This window comes from Hippopotamus amphibius, chromosome 2 (assembly GCF_030028045.1).
Source record: "Hippopotamus amphibius kiboko isolate mHipAmp2 chromosome 2, mHipAmp2.hap2, whole genome shotgun sequence".
NCBI classification, from domain to species: domain Eukaryota; kingdom Metazoa; phylum Chordata; class Mammalia; order Artiodactyla; family Hippopotamidae; genus Hippopotamus; species Hippopotamus amphibius.
In genome coordinates, this window is record NC_080187.1 from 185,562,743 (window position 1) to 185,568,991 (window position 6,249).

Sequence of the window (6,249 nt, forward strand, 5' to 3'; positions counted from 1 at the left end):
ACTAGCACAGTCCACTCTGCCGGTGCGGGTGTCCCCAGCATTTTGAAATAAACTCCCAGTTGGACCTTAACAGACATACAGAAAAGTGCGTGAATCATAAGCGTGCAGTTCGAGAGTTTTTACTATTGAACACGCTCACAGAACCAGCACCTTGATCAAGAGACAGAACAAGACCAGTATCCTGGAAATCTACCTTATGCTTCTTTCCAATCACCACTTTCCTGACCCCCAAAGGAGAACACTATCCTGATTTCTAATACCATAATTCATTTGATCAATTTGGGAACGTTGTATAAATGTAGTCATTCAGAATCATTCTTTTATGCCTATTTCTTACTCAATATTATGTTTATGAAATCCATCCATATTGTTGCAAGTAGACACAAAGTGTTCATTTCATAGCTGCATAGCATTCCATTGCATGAATACACCAAAATTTATCCATCTTAGAGGATTTACCTAGGCATTTATGTCTTTGAATTTTGCTCTGAATTATATCTTTCTTTGGGTATACGTGTAAATGCTGGTTACTAATTAATATTTTTAATTAATTTGTATTGGAGTATAGTTGCTTTACAGTGTTAGTTTCTACTGTACAGCAAAATGAATTAGCTATATATATACCTATATCCCTCTTTTTTGGATTTCCTTCCCATTTAGGTCACCACAAAACACTGAGTAGAGTTCCCTGTGCTATACAGTAGGTTCTCATTCGTTATCCATTTTACACACAGTATCAATAGTGTATATACGTCAATCTCAATCTCCCTATTCATTCCACCCCTCCCCCTTTCCCCCTTGGTATCCATACTTCTCTATGTCTGTGTCACTGATTAATATTTAAGGTTGCTACATGAGTGTAAAAGCATATTTTTTTGTGGAAATGTTTACAAAGGGATGAGGATGCTCTGGGGTCCACCTTTCCTCACCTCTTTTCGTCCTAGCAACAATCATTTGGCAACATAGCCCCCCTGGGTGGCGGCTTCCTGAACTGCAACCACAGCTCGTAGAAGAAGTTAATTGCTGGCTTTTCAAAGTATTATGTAAAGTAACCAGTGATTGTTTATGGAAATAAAAGTGCTCCATCTCCATCTTACAATCAGGATGCAGGTCCATCTCTAAAATAATGATAAGATTTTAAAATAACAACTACCATTTATCAAGTACCTACTATGTGTCAGATATTATGTCAACTTCAACACACACAGTATTCTATGTAATCCTTTCAGCGAGGCTATGAAGTGGTTACCCTTGTTTCCTTTCTGAGGTGAGAAAACAGACTTAAGGAAGTTTAATAATCATCTCAAGGAATGCTTGAGATGTGAACCTCGCTGTTCAATACTGACTCAAGGTTCATTCCACCAGACCCCTTCCCAAGGAGGGCTGGGGTAGGAGAAGACCTTGCGCCCCTCCTGGGGCTCTCTGCTGGGAGGCAAGTGCTTCCAGTTCCTCTTCTCACATCTCCATCTCTGCCCAAGAGGAAGGGACTTGCACTGCTGCTGTGCCCTGTCCATCCCGCAAGGAGGCACGTTGTTTTTGTGATTGGCAGAAGCTCGAGCCATTGATCGGACAATGCTGCACTAGCAGATGGGTTGATCCATCTGAAGATCAAGAGTTGCATGGGTGGACTTCCTAGGTTGCACAGGGGTTAAGAATCTGCCTGCCAATGTAGGGGACACAGGTTCGATTCCTGCTCCAGGAAGATTCCACATGCCACGGAGCAACTAAGCCCGTGTGCCCAAAAAATAAATAAATAAATAAATAAAAAATAAAGATTGATGTTATAAAAAAAAAAAAAAGAGTTGCATGGGTGTTTTCTCCATCTTCCTGCACCTGTGCAGCATCAGGCCAGCCTCTTCTCTATCCTAGCTAACAGCTCCAGACCAGGTGTTAGGGAAGATGACAAACCTTTCTTGGTTTGCCAGGGACTTTCCCCCTTCACAATGAAATTCCTGAGTCACAGGATCTGCCTCAGTCCCCAAGCAAGTTGCCCTCCCTTCTCATATAGGGCAGGTCGGGCCCAAGTTGCACCACAGACTCAGTTGTTCTAGATTCTCTAAGAGGATGAGACATTCTTTAGGCCTCCTGGTTTGTGACACATGAGCCAATCAGCAACAGTGACTACCATTAGGAATGAGGCTTATCAGATGAGCTTTGGTGGCCCAGCATGTAGGCTCTGCAGGTGGCCTGCGTACAGGCTTGGTTTATTGTACACAGGGCTGCCAAATCAGGTATGGAAATACCATCCTGTTACCCACAGGCTGTGATAGCCTCCCAGGTTTTGGTCCTAAGTCTTCTATTTATTTTTATTATAAAATGTTTCATAATACAAAAGGATATATAGCATACATACTCATATATGATGTAAAAAGTAGTAAAACACATACACCCATGTACTCACCACCACTACCACTCCCGCCTGAGAAACAGAATATTTCCAATGCTTTCAAAGCTCCTGTGTGCCTCTCTGTAATCATAACTTCCTTGTGAGGGTAACAACTCACCTGAATTTTGTGTTTATCATTTTCTCAACTTTTGTTATATGTTTACTACATATAGCATATACTACATAAATAATAGATTGTTAACTTTTGGATACTTGAGTACTAATCCAAATGAAACCACGCTTTCTTTTTTCACTTGACATTGTGGTTTGGGGATTCATCCACATCAATGTGCAAAAAACTGTAGTTCACCATTTTTCCTTGCTGTATAGTATTTCACTGTTTGAATATTCTGTAATTTATCCATTCCCCTATTGATAGATGTTTAGATTTATCTTTTTGGTAACATAAACAAAGCTGGCACAAACAGTCTCAAATATGACTCCTGGTGTGCGTGAGTAGAGGTTACTTTCAGGTATGTATCTGATTCTGAAAGTCTTTACTGATCACTGGGTGGCGAAGTGCTGTTCTCAGGTTTGATTCTCCTTCCACCTCAGAGTTCTGAGTTCAACACTCGCCTTTCCACTAAACACTCTTTCCCTGTGTATTAGTTAGGATTCAAGATTGTGAGTGACAAAAATCCCAACTGAAGTGAGATTAAGCCAAAAAATGGGTGTGTGTGTTGGGGGGTGGGGGGCGGGGGGGCAGGGATGGTACAGGAGGAATGTGTTGGAATGAATGCATGATTGAGCAGTCAGGATGGGGACTGATTTAAACCTGTATCACCGGACTTCCCTGCTGGCACAGTGCTTAAGAATCCGCCTGCCAATGTAGGGGACACAGGTTCGATCCCTGGTCCAGGAAGATCCCACATGCTGTGGAGCAACTAAGCCTCGTGAGCCACAACTACTGAGCCCACGTACTGCAACTACTGAAGCCTATGCACCTAGACCCTGTGCTCTGCAACAAGAGAAGCCACCGCAATGAGAAGCCTGTACACTACAATGAGGAGTAGCCCCCCACTCTCCAAAACTAGAGAAAAGCTTGTGCGCAGCAATGAAGACCCAATGCAGCCAATAAATAAATTTAAAACAAACAAACAACAACAACAAAAACCTTGTATCACCTCTGCAGCCCTAAAAAAGTCCCCTGGTGTCCCTCTGGCTGGTCACCTACTCATCCCTGAGCCAGTCCCTGTGGCCAGGGGAGCACAGGGTACTGCTCTGATCGCTAGGCTGAGCTACAGGTGGTGGTGGGTCAGAGCCCTAAGCTTGCGGGCTAAGGGTAAAGGAGAAGGGAGCTCCTCACCTGGAGACGGGTACAGTTCCTAAAAGAAGGGTAATGGCCAAAAGGTAGCCTGAAACAGTGAGCGCTGACTCACCTCGGCTTGCCGTGTGACCGGACAAGGTGTGCCATCCCCGGTGGTCTGTTTCTCTGTGTGTGGTTGGGGGTGATGAGCTTCAGGTCCCTGTGATTCTGTCTGGCTCTGGACTCTGACTGTGGGCTCTTGTTGCCTCCTCCTCCTCCTCCTTGCTCCTCTTGTGTCTTTTAAAATCATGGCTGGGCCCAACCTCTGTGATGCTGTGAGGTCAGTCTTTGCCTCTCCAGGCTTCCAGAACATTCCCCCTGTTAGCTCTCAGAAATGCCAGACTGTGGTTCTGAGCTCACCTCCACGAGCACATTCCCTGACTGTATGACATGACTTCTCAGAGGCAGCTCACCCACCGCAGGACAACTTCCCAAGCCGAGCCCCCCATGAAGGCCAGAGTCCTTCTGAAGCTCCGCACTGTTCTCACCAGCACCTTTCTTTCAGGCTGCAGCCTTCCGAGTCTCCTGTGGATCTCCACCTTCCTTACACCCCTGAATCCCATCTGTCACACAATTTGGTCATTTGCTTCCTCTATTATACCCCTCAGGTCCCCTCTTTGCTTCTTCTTGCTTTGCTCACTTTGACGAAGCCGGCTACCCTGCTGTGACCTGTCCTGTGGACAGGACTGGTGACAGAGAACTGGGGGCAGCCTCAGGCCAACAGCCCATGGGGAGCTGAGCCCTGCCAGCAGCCACACGTGTCAGCTTGGAGGTGGTTCTTCACCAGGGGAGCCTTGAGCTGATCAGAGTCCCAGCCAGTGCCTTGACTGCAGAGCACCAGCTACGTCGCACCTGGATTCCTGGCCCACAGAAACCAGGTGAGCTGTAGGCAATTGTTGTCAGGAGGTGGAGATAGCAGACATCTTGATCTTATACATGAATTTTAAGGAAATGAGTCTAAGATTTCGCCATTCAGGATGACAGGGATGTTTTTTCTTTCTAACGCAGGGGTCCCAGACCCCCGGGGCTACGGACCAGTAGCGGTCTGCGACTTCGGCCGCACGGCAGGAGGTGAGCGGCAGGCAAGCGAGCCAAGCTTCATCTGCCGCTCCCCACCCCTCGCATTACGGCGTGTACACCCCCACCCCCCAGCAACCGTGTCTGTGGAAAAACTATCTTCCACGAAACCAGTCCCTGGTGCCAAGAAGTTGGGGACACTGTTCTAATGGACACTGTATTAGTCAGGGTTCTGAGAAACGGAAAAGAGAGAGCAATCTGGGGAGTCCAAAATCTTCAGGGAAGGCTGGGAGGCCAGAGACTCGGAGAAGAGCTGCAGCCTGAGTCTAAAGGCCGTCTGCTGGCAGAATTCCCTCTTGCTTGGGAGAGGTCCGTGTTTGCTCTAGTAAGGCCTTCGGCTGATGGGATGAGGCGCACCCACATTATGTAGGGTAATCTGCTTTACTCCAAGTCCAGCTGACTTAACTGTTAATCTCATTTGCAAAACACCTTCATGCAAACATCCAGAATACTGACCACATATCTGGGCACTGTGGCCCAGCCAAGTTGACATAAAATTAACCATTACAGATACCCTACACCAGTTAAGTCAATGCCCTTCTATTCCTAATTTATCAAGGGCTTTTCATACTTTTATACTACTACTCTCATTTGATCTATATATTGTTATATAAAATTTATAAATTCTCTGAAACCCCTCTTACATCGTTGAAATAAATCCAACTTGATCAGGAAAGAGAACTATTTTTTCAATTCACCCTTTGCTCACCATCCCCACCACCACCACCTGTGTTGGTCAGGAAGCAGAGTACCAGCCCAGGGCCAGGACTGGTGACAAGACCCCCTGCAGGGCTTTCGGGTCCCCCTGCCCCCAGCCATTTCTGGGCCTGGCCCAGGAGTTCCCATGGGCTGCAGGAAGAGCCTTGCACAGTCCACACGGAGCCTGCGGGTGGGACCAGACAGCTGCCTGAGTCACAGTCCTCACCCAGGTAAGGGTGGGGTTGATGGGACATCCTGGTAGTCAAGGGACCTGGGGTAACAGCAGCTGGTTGGGTGTGGGGTGGGGGGTGTGAAACAGACAAATACACCCACGTGCACACCCACGCACCAGGTAAGGCCTTGAGCCTCAGCCTAGCCCACTTCCTGGCCTGTGAGGCACTCCTTGGCTCTCTCTCTGCCTTTATTGAAAGTTCCCCAAATGGGATGTCTTTTTTTCTACTTGTGCCCCTTCTCACTCTCCAGAGCATAGATACTGAGTCAGCCAGACTGCAAGGTTGAGGGCACAGTCCTCCAGACTGCCAGGAGTTCTGACCCTGCTTGCAGAGGAGCTTACCCAACTGTGCAGTCTCAGGGAACAGCCCCCGCAAGACTGTCCTCACTTCAGACACCAGCTACAAGTTCAGGGGTCCCCAGAACCACCCTCACTTTAGAGCAGCTCGCTACAAATTTGGCAGTCCTCAGGACCACCCTCAGGTTTGATAATTTGCTAGGACAACTTGCAGAACTCGGGAAAGCACTACACCTAGAATTACAGTGTGTT